The 19,331-nt window shown below is 44.7% G+C and overlaps 1 pseudogene across 1 annotated transcript; it reads left to right on the plus strand.

Annotated features, from left to right (window-relative positions):
• Positions 1–11,325: 11,325 nt before the first annotated feature.
• Positions 11,326–16,043, plus strand: LOC309847627 (transmembrane protein 132B-like; annotated as a pseudogene). Its single transcript has 4 exons — positions 11,326–11,335; positions 11,492–11,733; positions 13,789–14,000; positions 14,895–16,043. The product of its transcript is annotated as a transmembrane protein 132B-like (transcript).
• The last annotated feature ends 3,288 nt before the right edge of the window (positions 16,044–19,331 follow it).

Raw genomic sequence — 19,331 nt, forward strand, 5'->3', positions numbered from 1 at the left:
AAATGAACAGCTCATTTGGGTCCCGCCTCCAATAGGTTTTCGGTGTGTTTTATTAGATGTTCAGCTAAAATTGGGACAGAGAGCTACATCATCTCGGCAGGTTTGGGAAATGGCTGAGAAGAGTCTGAAAGTAGATATAGGAGTTAGGAAGGAACAGAGGAAATTTGATGAGGAAGGCATTGAGAAATAAGGCATTCTCAGCATTGAAAAAGCATCAGCTAGTTGTCATTTTTGTTGTTTTAATGTCTGATCTGCTTGGGGGAAATTGGGAGATGCCAGTTTTCTTGAAGCACAGGTAGCAGGAGAGGTGCTGGGACGTAATGCAGAAAGACAAATGTGAAGCTGAGCACAGGACTTTGGAGTTTACCACTGGTCAGAGAGGAGTCACTGAGCATTGGTCATCGGAAGAGAGTTTTTGAAAATAAGCTCTGGAAATAATGAAATTCAGGCAGTAATGTAGATATAGATAAGAGAGAGGAAAGGTCTTTCTGAGTTTCTCTTGCAAGGATCAAAATAATCCACTGGAATCCTTAAAAGGAGACCAGTGAGAAACACTGGTGACAATTTTGTTGAAGAGTTAAGGACTCAGACTAGAAAGAGCCTTAATATCCTCAAAACCTCTCTATCCTGTATCCCGTGACCATGACTGCAAGGGCCATGAGATCTGGATCCTGTCCGCATTTCTGATCTCCCTGCCCAGCCACTACACTCCTTTACCTCCCATAGCTTCCTTTGTAGCATTTGCCACCAACAGACATTCCCCTTCAACTAGTGTATCTGCTTGGCTCCGACCATCTCCCACAACAGAACGTGATCCCTGTGAGCTCGCACGTGTCTCTTGTTTGCTCTGTCTCCACGTCTAGCACAGCATCTGGTTCCTACAGAGTGTTCAATAAATATTCACTGAGCTTGTTCATTCATCCATCCATCATGCATTTATTCAATCATGAGTCAGTCATGCATATTCCCAGTCATATGTTCAGTGCACCATTTAATGACTGCCTTCTCCAGTTGGCTCATTAAAAAGAGCATTCTTAGTTGATATGTGGGTATTGGAAAGAAATAGTGTCTAAATTGATGAACAGAACCTGATAGATATTTCAGTCAGTGGTTCTGTGCCACAGTTTAGATTCTGCAAGAGGTCCCTTATGGGTAGTGAATTCCTCCCCGGTGGAGAATTCCTCCTTTTGACAGACAACCCAAAGAAAGAAGATACTGAAATGTTTTCTTCTGGGTGGCTAGAGACGTCTGGATTGGAACCGCTTGAAATTGTGTGGAGGGTTTGTTCTCAGAATCATGGCTGTTGAAGATGTAGGAATTGGGATACCCAGACATTGCTGGTGGGAATGTTAATTGGTGCTGCTCCTTTGGAAAATGGTTTAAAAGATCCTCAAACTACTAAAGGTAGAGTTCTCAAATGACCCAGAAATTTCACTCCTAGGTATATATCCAAGAAAAATGAAAATAGAAGTCTGCACAGAAACCCGTGCATGAATGTTCATGGCAACATTACAGTATCAAAAAAAGTAGAAAGAACCCAAAAGCCCATTTTCTGATAGTTGGATAGGCCCATTTGGTCTATCCACATAAGAGACCACTCAGCGGTAGAAAGGAATGAAGCCCTGATCTATGTTACAACATGAATGAGCCTTGAAAACATTATGCCACATGAAAGAAGCCAGGCACAAAAGGGCATATATCGTATAATTCTGTTTATGTGAAATGTCCAGTATAGAAAAATCTGTCAAAGAAGAGAGTCGATGAGTGGTTTCCAGGGGTTGATGGGGGAGGGAGTGAGGATGGAAGAGTGCAGTCCAGTGAGTACATGGTTTCTTCCGAGGGTGGGGAAGATGTCCTGAAAGTGGATAGTGATTACTGTAAAACTGTGGATCTGCTAAAAACCCACTGACTTGTATACTTTACAAGGTAAGTTTTAGGATATGTGAATATATCTTAATTTTAAAATGTTTTAAAAATGTAATTTTTTTTAATTTAGAAATTTTTAAATATTTAAAAATTCTTAAATTTTTAAAAATTTTAATTTAAATCCTAATTTTAAAAAAAATCACAGCTGAGGGACGCCTGGGTGGCTCAGTTGGTTGGATGACTGCCTTCGGCTCAGATCATGGTCCCGGAGTCTCGGGATCGAGTCCCACATCGGGCTCCCAGCTCCATGGGGAGTCTGCTTCGCTCTCTGACCTTCTCCTCACCCATGCTCTCTCTCACTATCTCTCTCTCAAATAAATAAATAAAATCTTTAAAAAAAAATCACAGCTGAGGGGCACCTGGGTGGCTCAATGGGTTAAAGCCTCTGCCTTCGGCTCAGGTCATGATCCCAAGGTCCTAGAATCGAGTCCCACTTTGGGCTCTCTGCTCAGCAGGGAGCCTGCTTCCCTCTCTCTCACTGCCTGCCTCTCTGCCTACTTGTGATCTGTCTCTTTGTCAAATAAATAAATAAAAAATTTTTTTAAAAATCACAGCTGACTTCTCATGCGCATTAAGTAGTTCCCATGAGAGGACTATGGAGGATCTTAGGACACGGTCCCTTTTTGTCCATAAGGGGAGACAGTGTGCACAGATAACTATGTGGGGCAGGAGTACTAAGGATCATTACCACAAAAGAAAGAGAGTTGATTATAGGGAGAAGTATGGATACTGAATTTTTTGTTTGAAATGCTGATTATGTGATTTTTGGCTCTCATGCAGAAGACATGGAGTCATCAATCGTTGCTGTTAAGAAGCATCCTGGGAACTTTGTCTTATTAGGATTTAAGAAACTTCAGAGCTTTCTAAAGAATTTGGACTTGAATTTGTGACAAAAGTGATAGAGGTAAGACACACATGCTATAGCTCCCTAGCACCCGTCCAAGGAAGGCATCACTAACTGATCCTTGCACACCTCTCCCCCAGAATCCAGATGCCTTCTCAGGACAAGTCCCCTTCCCTTCCCTTCCATCAACACTCACCAACATGATGAAAACTTTCCCATTTCTGTTATAGTCTGCGGGAGTCAGGAAAAGTGTCTAATAGAGACTGGAACATCATATCGGTGAGGGGCACATTTGTTCTAGATGGTTTCATACCTATCTCCATTTTCTTCTCTGGGTATTGTAGTCACACTGTCAAAGAGAGCATATGCTCACGTCTGTAGAACAGCCATTCTTAAGGCAAATACAGTTCCAAGACTTGCTTTGTTTGGCCAGTGTCATGTCTTACTGTTTTCCTATTAGAGAACAGTATTGAAATCTGATAGATTTCACTCTCAACCTGGATGTCCTGCCTCTTTTGGAAAAAAAAAAAAAAAAGAGTATGCCTAAAAAGGCAGAGCCAACATTCCTCCATGGAAACAATTCATTCTAGGTGCATTGGTCACGTCCCTTGGATGAAACATGCTCATTACAGCCAACCTGGTGCTATGCTGTTGCTCTGGACCATGCAGGGCTGCATTGTGTTGTGTTGTGTTGTGTTGTGTTGGGCTGGGTTGGGTTGGGATAAGTTGTGTTGTGTTGTGTTGTGTTGGGCTGGGTTGTGTGGGTTGAGTTGGGCTGGGTTGGGCTGGGTTGGGTCGTGTTGGGTTGGGTTGGGATAGGTTGTGTTGTGTTGGGTTGGGTTGGGATAAGTTGTGTTGGGTTGGGTTGGGTTGGGATGGGTTGGGTTGGGTTGGGTTGCATTGGCTTGTTCTTACTTCACTAGTCAAAACAGTACTTCATGCCACTCTATTATTCATGAGAATTTATGGGTAAATTATCTTCCTATAAATTAAATTATACTATGGTTGTACAGATAATATGATGGTGAGTTGTTTTTTTATCACTAGCATCAATCTAGGTGTTCCATGAAGGAAGAAACCACTATAATTTCACCCTGGCCATATGGGGAGGTGGCAGGGCTCTGGGAACAGTGGCTGTGCCACACCACCTAATCAAGGGTCATGGCAACTGAGGAGCTCAGTGCTTTAGATAGAATTTTCTCAGGCAGCTCAAAAAAATGTGTCTTGTAGGCAAGGATGTCATTAGCCTCTATTCATGGCGGAGAGAACACAAGCTCCATCAGTGGTACAGCATTTTGTAATGCTGAGCTCATTGCTTCTACATCAAGAATTTTTGCAACCCATGGAATGGGAGAAGATATTTGCAAATGACAGTACAGACAAAAGGTTGATATCCAGGATCTATAAAGAACTCCTGAAACTCAACACACATAAAACAGACAATCATATCAAAAAATGGGCAGAAGATATGAATAGACACTTCTCCAATGAAGACATACAAATGGCTATCAGACACATGAAAAAATGTTCATCATCATTAGCCCTCAAGGAGATTCAAATTAAAACCACATTGAGATACCACCTTACACCAGTTAGAATGGCCAAAATTAGCAAGACAGGAAACAACATGTGTTGGAGAGGATGTGGAGAAAGGGGAATCCTCTTACACTGTTGGTGGGAATGCAAGTTGGTGCAGCCACTTTGGAGAACAGTGAGGAGATTCCTCAAGAAATTAAAAATAGAGCTTCCCTATGACCCTGCCATTGCACTACTGGGTATTTACCCTAAAGATACAGATGTAGTGAAAAGAAGGGCCATCTGTACCCCAATGTTTATAGCAGCAATGGCCACGGTCGCCAAACTGTGGAAAGAACCAAGATGCCCTTCAACCGACAAATGGATAAGGAAGATCTGGTCCATATACACTATGGAGTATTGTGCCTCCATCAGAAAGGATGAATACCCAACTTTTGTAGCAACATGGATGGGCCTGGAAGAGATTATGCTGAATGAAATAAGTCAAGCAGAGAGAGTCAATTATCATATGGTTTCACTTATTTGTGGAGCATAACAAATAGCATGGAGGACAAGGGGAGTTAGAGAGGAGAAGGGAGTTGGGGGAAGTTGGAAGGGGAGGTGAACCATGAGAGACTATGGACTCTGGAAAACAATCTGAGGGTTTTGAAGGGGCATGGGGTGGGAGGTTGGGGGAACCAGGTGGTGGGTATTGGAGAGAGCACGGATTGCATGGAGCACTGGGTGTGGTGCAAAAATAATGAATACTGTTACTCTGAAAAAATAAAAAATAATAAAAAAGCTGAAAATGAAAAATTTTTAAAAATTAAAGAAAGTCTAAAAAAAAAAGAATTTTCCCCTGAAACATAAGGATTTGGCTAGATTCTGAATTCCTGGTCCTCTTGAGGAAATAGTCAGTGAGAGTAAGAGTTTGGAGGGCCAGCCTTCCGCAGTGAGGGGCATGTCTTGTGTCTGTCGGGTCCTGTCTGCTGGGGTCTTTCAAAGTTCCTCTCCCGGTTCTCTTTGTGGACTAGGTGGTCATGAGACCACTGTTTGCACTGACTTAGGTCCTGGGACTCACAGGAATAAACTGTTTTTATGAGACCACCGATGCCTTATGCTGTTCTTAAACACTGTGTGACTCTCCGATTTCCCAAGTGCTTTTTTTGTTCTAAAAGAAATTTCCTAAGTAGCTTTAATAGAAATTGCAAAAATCCTGCAGAACTTTCTCTGATTTTCCCCCTTGAAAACCTGTTTATCCTGCCAAAATACCTTATGTGCTTTTGTGTGCATATGTGCCACTAATTTATAAGCAAACATCGAACATCTAAGCTTTGGCTTCAACATCTGTGCCAATGGTGGCTAATTACCGGTGTCTCTCTCCAGCAGGTGCCAGGAGTGCGGTTGGAGCGGGCACAGGAGGCTGGGCAGGGCCATATGCTGGGCTTTCACCAGATCAACAGCTCCTAATCCCTTCTGGGGCACCGTTTGATGAAAACGAAGGGCTTGGATCTTTTCCTAAGCTAACAAGCGTCAGTGGTGTTTTTAAAATCCCCTAAGTCAAGAGATGCGAACATGAAAACATTCTGCAGATAAGCGTAGGCTAAGGCTTTGTACTGAGCTGTAGTCTTGGCCCGGGATGCTCTGAAGTTTCTATAAGGAGTAAGTTTTGGAAGATACTTATCTAGAAATAGCAAAGCATTATCGGAAGTATTCGGGGGCAGAGATTTTTCCCCTAGAGGAAAAAGACTAACGTGTTGGGTTTCTCATGGTGAGAGCCCGTTAAATAGAATGCAGAGATGTTCTATGCCATCTAATGGAGGCAGACTGAGAGAGGTCTCAGGAGTCTTTCATGAAGATGTGTGTGTCCAAAATTAAGGTGAACAGTAGACGCTTCTTGCCAGTCTGAGGTGAAAACAGCCAGTAAATATGTTCATCTTCCAAGCCCCTATGGGAGCTTTAGGGAAATATAATTAAAAACAGTCTCTTCACACCCACTTAGAAAACCTCGCCAAAAAGAGTAGGGGAGAAAGAAAATAATCGTATTATGGAATCAGTATTAAACCAGAATGTGATGTACATCAAAGCAATTTGCTAAGAAATTGCATAGACAGAACAAAATTCTGCCATTTTCTAGAGCCAAGCCGATCTAATCCATTTCATAGGTGTTCTTCCAATAAATCAATTTCTTCTTATTTTGAAATTTTATTTGCCCATACAGAACCCTGATTAGTTCACGAATTATTGCAGACTCTGTACATTAAGTGCTTAGGAGAGAGACTGTCCAACCTGGTGACCTGGGGACACAAGAAGGCAAGGGAGAGAGAGCCTAGTAGGGGCAGGTTCCCTTGATTCAAGTCACTGCACTGAGCTGGCGATCCCGAGGCCGTCCCCTGGGGAGTTTAGCTGCAAGACCACAGAGATGGGTCATGAATTTCTCCCTGGTTGCTCATTCTTCCAGGCCCCAGCTATACAGGCTGCCTGAGAGAGAAGGGTGTATCTTCTGTCCTGTGTATTTGTGCTGAGGAAGTCACCCAAACTCCTTAAGAACCAGGTTTTGCCTCCAGGCGGCATGAGTTCACATCCTGACTCTGTCTCCTGGTAGCTCTGTACCCCTGACGAAATGGCCTCTTGGAGCTTCTCTTGGTGCATTACAAAAGAAGAAGAATACCAACTTACCTTATACAAGCACCATGAGGATTAAACGGATACAGTACGTGTTAAGCTCTGAGAACCTTACCCCGTTCCCCATAGAGTGACGATCCTTAACCCTGCTGCGATTTCAGCGGTCATTTGAATACAAGGCAAAACCAAAAATCCATCTAAGGGCGCCTTAAGCAGCAGAGACTAAACAGCATTTTTGTAAAACTATGTAAAGAATATTAAATATCCTTTAGGTTGGCATGAAAAAGGACCGTTATCTTTTTTTATAGCACTTGCCTATCTTCATATAGGTGTGTGCATTTTTCGTGCACGTGTCAGAAACAGACCATCTGATTCTGTCGCTTTTCTTCCTCGATAGGGAGCTTCACATCTGTCAGGTTGAAAGCAGTGCGTGGCCGGGTCCCTGCGATTGAAACAGACAGATGGATACAGTGGCAAACTCGAGGCGGGGTGGGAGTGGTGCATTCAGATGAAACTCCTGCTTTTCTTCTAAGTAACCTTGCGATGTTGCAAGGTGCAGATGCCAGAGGGGGTATGCAGGGGTGAGTCCCGGCTCTGCCGCTTATGGCTCTGTGACCCTGGGCTCGTAAATCATGCTGCCCAGTCCTGGCTTCTTCTTAGGCACTTGGGAATGATGATAGCCCTTCATATTCCTGTTCTATAACCCAAGGACTCTCTGTAACATAAATATGGATAATGCATGTGCAGTAAAACATTTATGTTCTATACAATAAAATATACATGAAATACACAATAACCCATAAAGCATGCCTAGAATTATACCTATGCTATAGAACATAAATATACATAATGAAGATAACATGCGTGCAATGCATATGAATATAACTTACATGTTATATAAATATAAAACATGCATGAAGTCCACAATAATTCATTAAAACCGACAAAGTATATGTCATACTATACATACATACTATATATAGTACATTACCAAATATCATTATAGGTTACATTTTATATTTATGAATATAATTACTATATATATACTACGTGGACATACTATACATACATACTATATATATAGTATGTTACTATATATAATATTTATCGTTATAGGTTACATTTTATATTTATGAATATAATTACTATATATATACTATGCGGACATACTATACATACATACTATATATGTAGTATGTTACTGTATATAATATTTATCATTATAGGTTACATTTTATATTTATGAATATAATTACTATATATATACTACGCGGACATACTATACATACATACTATATATGTAGTATGTTACTGTATATAATATTTATCATTATAGGTTACATTTTATATTTATGAATATAATTACTATATATATACTACGCGGACATACTATACATACATACTATATATATATAGTATGTTACTGTATATAATATTTATCATTATAGGTTACATTTTATATTTATGAATATAATTATATACATATATGCTACACGGACACAGAGTGCATAACCAGTACAACCCCTCTTCATGTGACAATGTGCGGTGGTAGATATTCACGTGAGACGATGAATGGCACAGACCTAGCAGTTAGGCTACTACTGACCTTACGAGGACAAGTCAGAAGAAGGATCCCTGCTGAAACTGCGGGTAAGGGGGGCAGAGGAACCGCCTGCCGCAGTTCCTAGAATCATCCTTGCCTCCAAGAAGCCAGCTCCTTGTAAGGAAGAATAATACTGGAAACTCAAAAGAGCCTGGAGACGTCAAAGGAAAGCGGTGAATGGGATTAGAAAGATGTGCAGGGAAAGGCAGGGAACCAGGGGGATCACACGCTACATGTATGAACACCCATGGAAACATCTGTCGCTGCAGGGGGCCAGGGAGGGGCAGGTGGAGAAACACGGCTGGGAAGCCATGGAGAGCAGCCCAGGATCCTGGCCCGTGGGGGATGCATCTGCCCTTGCACCTACAGGGCTCCTGGGACTCCGCAGGCCCCTGCACCCGAGGCTGTGGGGGCGGGTGTCTCATGCTGGTGCAGGAGGCTCAGGCTGGGAAGTGAGGGGGTGCCCTTGACCGTGGGAAGAAAATCCGCTTCCTGGAGGCTGAGCGTCTTCTGAGATACCAGCTTCCTGAAGACAAACTGGTCACTCCTGCTGAAACTGGGAGGGGCAGGACTTCAGAGAAACGATGACCCACTACTTGCTATTTTTCAGAATAAGGAAGTTTTTTGTTTGTTTGTTTTCTGTTTGGTTTGCTTCTGCCTTTCAGACTATCACCAGTAGGATACTTGGAAATCAACTTGGAATCCCTTCTCGGACCCTGGACTGAACCCCGGTGGCCCCAGTCTCTCTCCTTACCTGTCCTGCGCCTGCCCTGGCGCTGGGGAGGAGATTGGGACCTGCAGTGAGCCCTCCCTGCCCGCTGCACTGATCTTCGCAGGTGGTCTGAGGGTCTGCCTGAGGAAACCAGAGGCAGATGGGTTCGGGGGGGTTGGTTACAGTCACGTCACATCCTGGAGACAGTCAGGACCTGCCTAGTCTGCCAGAACATCCGGTGGGGGTGACCTTGAAGCCAAAATTCCCCCACACCTTGCTCCTACAACCGAATCTTTCCCTTAAATATGTTTCATCTGGTCTGGAAAAAATATATATATTATATATTACACTGAAAAATTTAGAGCAGTAGATCTCATGCTAAGTGTTCTTACCACCAAAGTTTTTATTATTATTATTATTACTATTTTTTTTTTTAAAGACAGGTTTCTGACGTCTGCTGACAGATTGGGAGCTCTGGCTTCTCTGGGGCTGAAGGGCCAGGGGACTCAGGTTGGGAGTGAGTGAGCCAGATTCCCAGCCCCCTATCCCTGCTGCTCCCCTTACCAGCTGTTGGCCCGTGTTCCCTTTATCCAAACATTTGATCGGGAAACGCGGTGGCCCACGTTCGAGCAGCATGCTTGCCGCTCCTTGGTTGCTAACATTGTCACAAAGCACAAAAACAGCAACATCAATTTGCTTTTATAATAGCTCTTCCGTAACAGGTGTGGTGAAGTCTATAAAGAGACACCCGCTATAAACACCCCTGGAGAGAGAAAGAAGAAGAGGAAACGTCCCCAAATATCATCATCAATAAGTGATTTTTGTGGTTGTTTTTGCCTTGACTTTAGAAACAGCTATCAGCTCAAGGAACCAAGCGTTTCGGAGGCAATGAATTCCCCAGCATGGGGGCTTAATGAGAGAGCCCATAAGTGCCTGGGGCTACAGATCTGATTTTTTTTTTTTGAGGCAGAAGAAAAGCTGAAATGAGGGGATGAAGTGCCTACCCTGTGTGTAAACAGAAAGTGGATTAGAGAGGAAAGCGTTTATGTCCTACGAAGTCTAACAGCCACTTAAGCGGCTGCGATTATTTGACAAGACAGCGTGGGCTGCTAACGGCTGCTCTGTTCCTGTCCCTCACCGCAGCTGGGCGGATTTCAATCGTAGACGAGAAGGGAGTCCTGCTCCGGGACGGAAGGTTGCTGGGCGCTCTGGGGGACCCGTGGCTGGAAACCCGGTAAATGTGCAAAGTGACAGGAGTGATGGTGGCTGCTGATGTTCCCCCAAGAGCCGATGCCACTCTGGACACTGCCTGTGACACAGTGCACTATTAAGAAATATGCATGTGGGTCTTTGTCTGTGGTTCCTGGCTCACGGGCTCCCCAAACCCTCGGGGTTTTCTAAGCGGGAGGAGCGATTTCGAGCATCTTTTGTTGTAATAGTTGTCCTCGGTGGGGAGTCATAAAGGTGGGATGGGTGTCGTGTATTCCTAAGGAGCCCCTTCCAACCACACAGGTGCAGGAACCATCCTGGCTCCCTGCCTCCCGGAGCTGAACTCCGCCAGGATCTCCCCTAGCACCTGTCCTCACCACGTTGATAACACAGTCACTCTCAAATTCTACCCCTCCTGAGCGTCAGGTGCCAACTTCAGGTCAACGGGGGCCGTGCCCTTCCTCGTCCTGCGACAGCCTCAGCAGAGGTGGGCAGCCCCGATTTCCCAGGGGAGGAGAATAAGGATCAGAGCACTCACGTCCCTAGTCTGAGTTGGGGGGGGCGGGGCGTGAGGCTAGTTTGCATGTATTTTTGAGCTCAGACTACTGGTTCCCAAACTGCTGCCCCTTGGAATCACTGGGTGCTTTGAAATATGTGGATTCCTGGCTCCAACCCTTAGACACTCTGACTACATTGCTGTGAACCAAGAGGGGACCACGGGATCACCCCAGGGCGATTCCACCATGCAGCAAACCTCCCTCCTCATCCTCTGGCTGCCTACATCTGCCACTTGAGGGAAAATACATTGAAGGCAAGAGACAACGTCTTTGATTCCTGAATTCTGGGCGGGAAGCCACAGATCTGGCACCGGGGAAACACCCCACACGCCCGATGGCTGCAGGTGTGGTCAGTGCACCTGCGGGTACACGCACTTGACCAGGCGAGGAGCTGGGTCCTGTCATTTCATGACCACAGCCCCATGGTTGCTGGAAAATTGAGGATAAAACACCCTGATGAAAAGAAGGCTCATTCTGGTTTGTGGCCACGGCCCACCAAGGGGTGCACAAGGAGAAGAGGGGCAAGGGGTGCTCCCTGCAGTACCAGCGCGCCATGGTGTGTGTCCTTACCCAGGTTGTAGCCGTGGCACCTGCGGTGAGTCAGCTGAGCTCCATGCTGGGCCCCGACTGGCAGCTGGGCACCAACGACCTCATGGCCGAGTTCATGAAGGTGGAGGAGCCCAGATTCATGCAGCTCCAGGGAGGCAGGATCCCGGATAGGAGCCGAGGATGACCACCAAGGGTGCCGCCGGTCTCATGCACCGCTTGATGCTTTCCCCAAATTCTCAGCCCACTCTTTGCTTGTGTCCAGATACGTTAGTGTGAGTCGGTTCTGTGCAAGCGGGTTGTCTGTACGTGGGAGGGAGTCGTGAGCTCAATACACAGAACTCATCAGCCTAGAGACCGCGCATTCAGAAACGCATGTCTAACCACAGAGAAGCTTCTGCAAATTAGAGATGCTCTTGAGACCGGATTCGCACCCTTTCCCCAGAGGATGCTACATCAAGACACACAACAAAAGCAACCTTACACCCTTGGTATTAGTAGCTCTCAACCCCAGGGCACTCGGCGACATCTGGCCAACACCTGGCCACGTTTTGTTTCTCGTAGCTATTTACATGCACAGAGTTCCCCAATGTCATGCTTTCTCTTTTCTTAGAGGATGATTGAAAATATTTCTTAGTTAATTTTAACAGGAGGGCTGTGAAGAGATTATAGAACAGATTATCTTTACAAAGTGTTTAAATATTCCTTGTCACGTCCCAATTTAGGACTCACCCAAATGTGATTTTTGCACAAGCTGCTCTATTGATACGACATTAGTCCAGGTCTGAATCCCTCTGGTTGCAAATTGATGTTTTATGAGCCGAAATGACTTTTAAAAGCCATTAAGATTCCTTTTTGTGCTGGATTTTCCCCAGCAAACTCAATGATGCTACAAGGATCTACAATTATTACGTTATAAACATCTACTCAAAGAGCAAAAATTAAGCAAGGGAAGAAGGCAAGACACCATTTCTCTAAATATTTTTAGTAAAAAAAAGGTTGTCAAAATATAACTACCAGTTTTGAGGAAACTGTTACATTTTCTATGCTCTAATGGGCCAGCACCAACAGGGAGATAATATTCTTTAATTTGGGGGGAATTACCACTAAATTAAATCAAGCTCTTTGAAGAAAACAAATGACTAATATTGTATAAATCAAAGGAAGCAAAATATATTAGGTGGGTCTATTTATAGTTCCTTTTTTAAAAGATTTTATTTATTTGACACAGAGAGAGAGATCATAAGTAGGCGGAGGCGGGGCAGGCTCCCCGCTGAACAGAGAGCCCCATGTGGGGCTCCATTCCAGGACCCAGAGATCATGACCTGAGCCAAAGGCAGACGCTTTAACCCACTGAGGGACCCAGCTGCCCCTATAGTTCCTTGTTTTTTAATGGAGGGTGTGTGATAAAACATTAAAAAATGCTCTTCTAAACCATCTGTTTTTCAGCCAGTTGTCCTAGTCCTAGATCATCTGTCCTAAGACCATCGGATGCAAATCTATTGTCTGACGAAAGTCAGGTTTGTCGACTTATTGCTCCTAGAGAGACCCCATGCGGAGGAAAAGAGATAGGTCTGATGGGAAGCCAGCAAAGGCTGAGGATAGGTAAGACTAGTGTGAAGCACACTGTGGGCAGCTGAGCTGCCGGCATCGGTCTAGACCGTGCTGTGGACCCAAGGTCCTGCTTGCTCGTGAGACACATAACTGACGCACATGGGGGACGTTGCGTTATCTGAAACCCTGCATCGGAGTTAGAAATCAGATCTGCTTCTCTGTGTCAAAGTGACTTAGGTCCTCAGGGTAAGAGAGGGAAGTTCATGCTGCCTGACGGCGGGATTTCAAAGAGCAAGGTTTCTGATAATCTTGGATTTAAGACAACAGTGTTTCTCGGGGGGTAAAAAGGTAGCAGTCCCCCAAATAAAAGGGTTATTATGACACTTTAGCAATAGCTTGTCCCTGGGAGGAATGTTTTCTGCTAATGTGGCAGCTGACTTCCCCTGTATCTGTCACCACAGCTAGATAAAGGGAAAGGTAGGTTCCTGGGTTTTTTTTGTTTTTTTTTTGTTTTTTTTTGGATCTGAGCTAGTTCCTACTTTCTGAAGCTTTCATTTAGCACTGAGAGCACACTTTGGGGTTTCAAGGAGGTTGGCAAACAAATGACCTGCTTACAGAGCCCCATTCCTTTTGGTAGGCATTTAACCTTTTTCTTTCCTTTTTTTCTCATTACTGATGTGTGCGACTGACCCTGGAGCTTTCTCGCTTCCTTTGAAGGCGCTCTTGCTGCTGTCCGACTCCATCCTGACCGAGAAGACGGTGATCGTGCTGGATGATGGCGTCACCATCACAGACCTGGGCGTGCAGCTGGTGGCCGGCTTGTCCCTTGCCCTGCAGCCTCACAGAGCGGACAAGAGAGCCATCGTCTCGGCGGTGTCGGCCCAGGACATTCTCCAGACTCCGCAGCAGGTGGGATTCCAGAATCCTTGAGTCCGGGTCATTCGAGATCACCTCCCTCCCTCTCACATCTGCGGAGAAGATCAATAGAGCACTCGCAGCTAGGACAGGAGACCCTTGAAACTCTGTTTTCTCTCCAGTCTGTCCGTGTCTGAGAAAAGTGCTCAGAACTATGAGGAGATTGTCCTCTTAGATATTTCACACACTAACCATGCGTCCCAATACCACTCTGCAGTGGGTTATCCGTGAGGGGGGGCTCTTGGTAGACCATGACCAAAGGTTCATGTCTTCTCCTTTCCAAAACAGGTAATAATCGGTACTTGCAAATTCTATTTCTATTACTTAAAGAAGTATGGATAATAGGCACCAGACATCTGTTGTTTTATATTAATTATGGACAACTTTAAACCTCTGCTCCATCTCTAAACTTGTAGCAAATCCATTGAATTATACCAAGGTCATTGTGTCCTTCAAGCATGCCAGTCCCCATAATACATCTTTTCTCAGATACTTCAAATGAGCATGTCTTTCTAATAAAGGATGCCTGGAGTGATATTTATCTTGAACACTAGCATGATTAGCTGCACCTGAAATCGATTCAGAAGCATCCTGTGATCTTTCAAACTCTTTGGAAAATTCAAAGTTGAATTCCGTTATATGACATTCACTAAGTTAATATACACAGGACTACGGTAAACAAATTTGCTCCTCACACCAGTGCAGTTACAACCCATTATTTATGCCAGTTAAATGTATGATAGCAACTAATCCCGATTTTAAAACACATTTATTGTTCTCCGCCTGGGTATTGGAGACATATCTCATAATAAACCACATGTGCGGTTTATAAATTTGTGTATGTGCTTATAAATTAGAAGGAAATAAATTGTAACATAAAGTTTTAATTTCATTTTTCTTAGTTGTTGGATTTTGTTCAGTGATGGTTCGGTGACACCCTTAGACATTTATGACCCCAAGGATTTTTCAGTTACTGTGTCATCATTGGATGAAATGGTGGTGTCTGTCCAGGCAAATCTTCAGTCTAGATGGCTGGAGGTGGTTGCACAGGGTGAAGGGCAAGAGCCCTTGATTAAACTAGAAATGATGATTAGTGAGCCCTGTCAGAAGACCAAGAGGAAGAGCGTTCTTGCCGTGGGTAAAGGAGATGTCAAGGTTAGATTTGAACCAAATATTGATGAGCACCAAGGAGGTACCAACGACATTGAGGGCATCAGTTGGGAATACAAAGACCACCTCAGTAATTCCATAGAGCGTGAAGGGAACCAGGAGGGAACAGATCAGGAGTGGTTCCAACATGGCACCTGTGTTGGCCATGAAGAACATAGCGACAAAAGCACAAACCCATGGTCTCCCCAGGAAGGAAAGGAAAAGAAGTCACTCAAGACTGGCGGCGCAGACGCCTTCCCAAGCTTCCCCACTCAAGGGAAATTACCAGAACCCAATAATCCTAGTAACCTGACAGTGACCTCAGGGGGGTTGACTGACTTGGAGATCGGCATGTACGCTCTGCTCTGTGTCTTCTGCCTGGCCATTTGGTCTTCTTGATCAACTGTGTGACATTTGCTTGGAAATACAGACACAAAAGATTCGCCGTGAGCGAGCAAGGCAACATCCCCCATTCCCATGACTGGGTCTGGCTTGGGAACGAGGTGGAACTTCTGGAGAACCCCGTGGACATCACCCTCCCATCAGAGGAGTGCACGACCATGATAGACAGGGGGCTACAGTTCGAGGAGAGGAACTTCTTTCTCAATGGCAGTTGCCAGAAGACGTTCCACAGCCAACTGCTCAGGCCCTCTGACTATGTCTGTGAGAAGGACCTGAAAAGTGAGCCTCTGAATCCATCGGGCCCAAAGCAGAAGTGAGTCAAGTTTACGTCCTACACCACCATCCTCCCGGAGGACGGCGACCCGTACGCCAACTCCATCCTGTTTGACAATGAGGACAACATCAAGTGGGTGTGTCAGGACACGGGGCTGGGGGGCCCCCCGGGACCTCAGAGACTACATGGAAAGGCTGCAGGACCCCATGTGAGCTCCTTTCTTACATTCGTATTCACCTCTATGCCTTCTGTTTTTGGAAAGGTGGAGCAGCGAGTTTGTTCAGCAATAGGGGGTGATTTAACAAAGCTTCGTTTCTGAGTAGGTGTCAGAGTCCCGGAGAACAATAGCAGCCGGGTTGTAAGCCAGGATGTGATTTGCCTCTAGGTCAATTACAAGGAGATATTGGGAACCTCCTGGGACAACATTTTTACCAGATTTCTTGGACCAGCTCAGTGATATGTAAGGAGCCTAGAACTCATGGATGTTACCCGTTGTTTCAGGACAACGGGCCACTGGGAGTTGGAAAGAATTTGGGAGTTGATATTTCTTGGGTCTTCATAAAGCACAGTGGACATCATTTGTGCACAGCCTGAGAGTACACATATGCAAAAGATAACTGAATGTAACCCTTATTTGCAGTGAGTACTGCTCTTGATGTATGTATGCAAAGGTGCAGCTGGGTGCCAGGGGCGTGCACTGCACAATAGTAACAGGGAATGTCTCATTAAATTCTGTGCTCTCAGCTCCTCATTCCCCTCACCCTACTCCCTGCCCTGCGTGTGTATGGAAACTAATTTCTCTGGCTTCTGGAGTCCTTTTGCAAACATTATCAAGGAAAAAAACAAACAAACAACAACAACAAAAAAACTAGTCCTGTCTTCAAGATCTGTTGATTGTTGTACAAGTTTTATAGCCCAGGCTCTGTCATGTCTTGCCGTTTACTGAGTGTCCATGCTGGATGTCAGTTTTCTCCACCTGTCGTCACTTCACTGTTCAGGGCAGTATGTAAATTCATACTCGTACTTTATCTGTCCTGGTTTTCCTTGTTGAAATGTCTTGTATCTGAATTGGACAAGAGGTTTTACTGAATATAAGAGGGTCAATAAAGGAGTGCTATTTAACAAATAAGTTGTACATGAAGTTTTCTTTTTCACATGAATTCTGGGGAAATGTTGACATCACCGACACATTTATTTTGTTTCCTCTGACCGTGGTAACTTCATGGGGGACTGATGGGGCTCACTTCTTGGGGGTTCCAATCTCTCAAACTACTTTGGGCTGTATTTATGAAAGCGCTGTATGAGCAATAATTTTTTGCACCCAATCTGAACTCTAAAAATAGTATTTATGTATACAGAAAAGGAGTTGCCAAGGAAACAGTTGCAGATGAAGCTTGCCATTTATGTGAGTAAGGGTAAAAAGAGATAAACAGACTGATAGTCCAATCTAACAGTCTGTAGAAGTCCATCCACCCGATGACCAGGAAGATATTCAAAATTGCTTTTGTGGTAGAGGGACATGAATAAGGGGGGGGCACACGTGCATGTGCGTGCACACACACACACACACACACACCACGGGTGCACACACACGCACACACACACACTCACACCACGGGCACACACACACACACACACACCACGGGTGCACACACACGCACACACACACACTCACACACACACACCACGGGCGCACACACACACACACACACACACCACGGGTGCACACACACACACACACACATCACAAAAGCAAACAGCTATTCCAAGATCACGCTATTGTTAGGAAAAACATGGTGGCTCTGGATCAGGAACGAGGAAAGAAATCTCATATTGCACGATTCTTGTATAACTTATAAAATGGTATCGGAGGAACCAGAGGAAATGGTCTGAAGTAAAAGAACTTAAGGGTAGGAAGATTAAGTACAATTTTTATTTATTAAGATGAAATAGCTTCTTATTTGGATTTGGGGCTAGACTAGCCCTTCTTAGTTGGCTAAGCCATTTATCTCCAAGAAACAAACTCCTTGGAAGGTATAATAAAAATTCTAATTTGTCTTACTCTTCATTGATGTAACAGATAACAATCTGTTCAAAAGAATAGCAACAACAACGTTGCTGCTTCCATACAAGAGAAGAGAATGGTAGCAGTGGTCCAAGGGTGGAAGACAGGAATACAGATTTTTAATTTTTTTTTTTACTTTTCAGCTGAATCTGTAGTGTTTTATTTCTTTAAAAGAGGCAGATCGTAAGCGAAAATGACAAAGCTAGCATCTTAAATTCCTGTGGCCCTTCTGGTTTGGCACCTCATTATTATTCTATGGTTTCAAATTATTTTGTCATACAAATTTCAATATGAAAGAAGGAGTTTAGGCCAGCACCCAGCAGAGAATGGCTGCTTCAGAAATGCTGCTATTATTCTGACACTGCCTTTCTGATGCAACCCTCTTATCTTAACCCAGTTCTCTCTCCCGCCTTTGCTCTCTTATCCATGGGGAGGACAGTGTCTTGTCCCATTTGCTTCCCTTGGTGGAGTCTTGCATCCTGGTTGTGCTCATAGCGAGCTCACAGGCCAGCAAGGGTAGACTTGCATATCTAAAGACCAATTCTAAGAAACGGGGTCCACAGGAGCAGGAGTGGAAAGTTGCTGCAGAGTGATCTCAGGTGGCTCTGTGACCCCAAACGGCAATGACTCAGGTGTTCCCAGTAGAGCACAACGTCCTGTCTCTACCTTCTTCCCCGGAGGGGCCGTCTACACCAGCTCCCACTGTGATCTTCCTGCATGCCTTGTCTGTAGCATGCCTGAGTGTTTATAAACGGGGACACATCACTGAGCCTGTCCCCAGGAGCTGGAGTTCTGAGTCTTCTACATGTTATTACTGGGCTTGAGAACTGAGGCTGGCAAAGCTTGGAGAATGAAGCCAGGAGCCAGCCCAGAGTCATTTGATGTAAAATTAAAAGACGCTGCACTGTGGGCACTGTGCCTCTAAGGCATTGTCTCCAGGATTGTCAAGGACATAGGTGTCTGTTGTAAACTATGTAGAAAGCATACGTATGTATAAAGAAAAAAAAATAAAATGGTCAGAAGTAACCAGTCACAAAAACAACAAAGATTATTTTAAAAGATTTACACTTGTTGGAAGAGCTTCTTTGTTAGCCTTGGGGTAATTGTGTGTCTTTTGCTGGGTTTTCTGCAAAGGAGGTGGCCCCATGGTGCGTGTGGAGAGAAGTATATGCTAATCCTAACATCATTATTCTAATGAAGTCTGCGCCTTCTCCAAGTTATCTTATCTCCATTTGGATCCTTGACATTTGGCTCCAGCGTAATGGGAATTCGCTTCCGAAATAGGAGCGTCTACACTGAAGTTACTGGATGAGTCATGCAGAGTCAGCCAGGCATGTCCCCTGGAAAGGGGACTTTGTTGGGTTGGGGAGCAGGGGTTTGCATGGTGGGTGGAGAGCCAGCGGATGTCAGCTCACAGGGGAGGATCCTGCTGCAA

This window comes from Mustela nivalis, assembly GCF_964662115.1.
Source record: "Mustela nivalis genome assembly, chromosome: 14".
Taxonomy (NCBI): Eukaryota; Metazoa; Chordata; class Mammalia; order Carnivora; family Mustelidae; genus Mustela; species Mustela nivalis.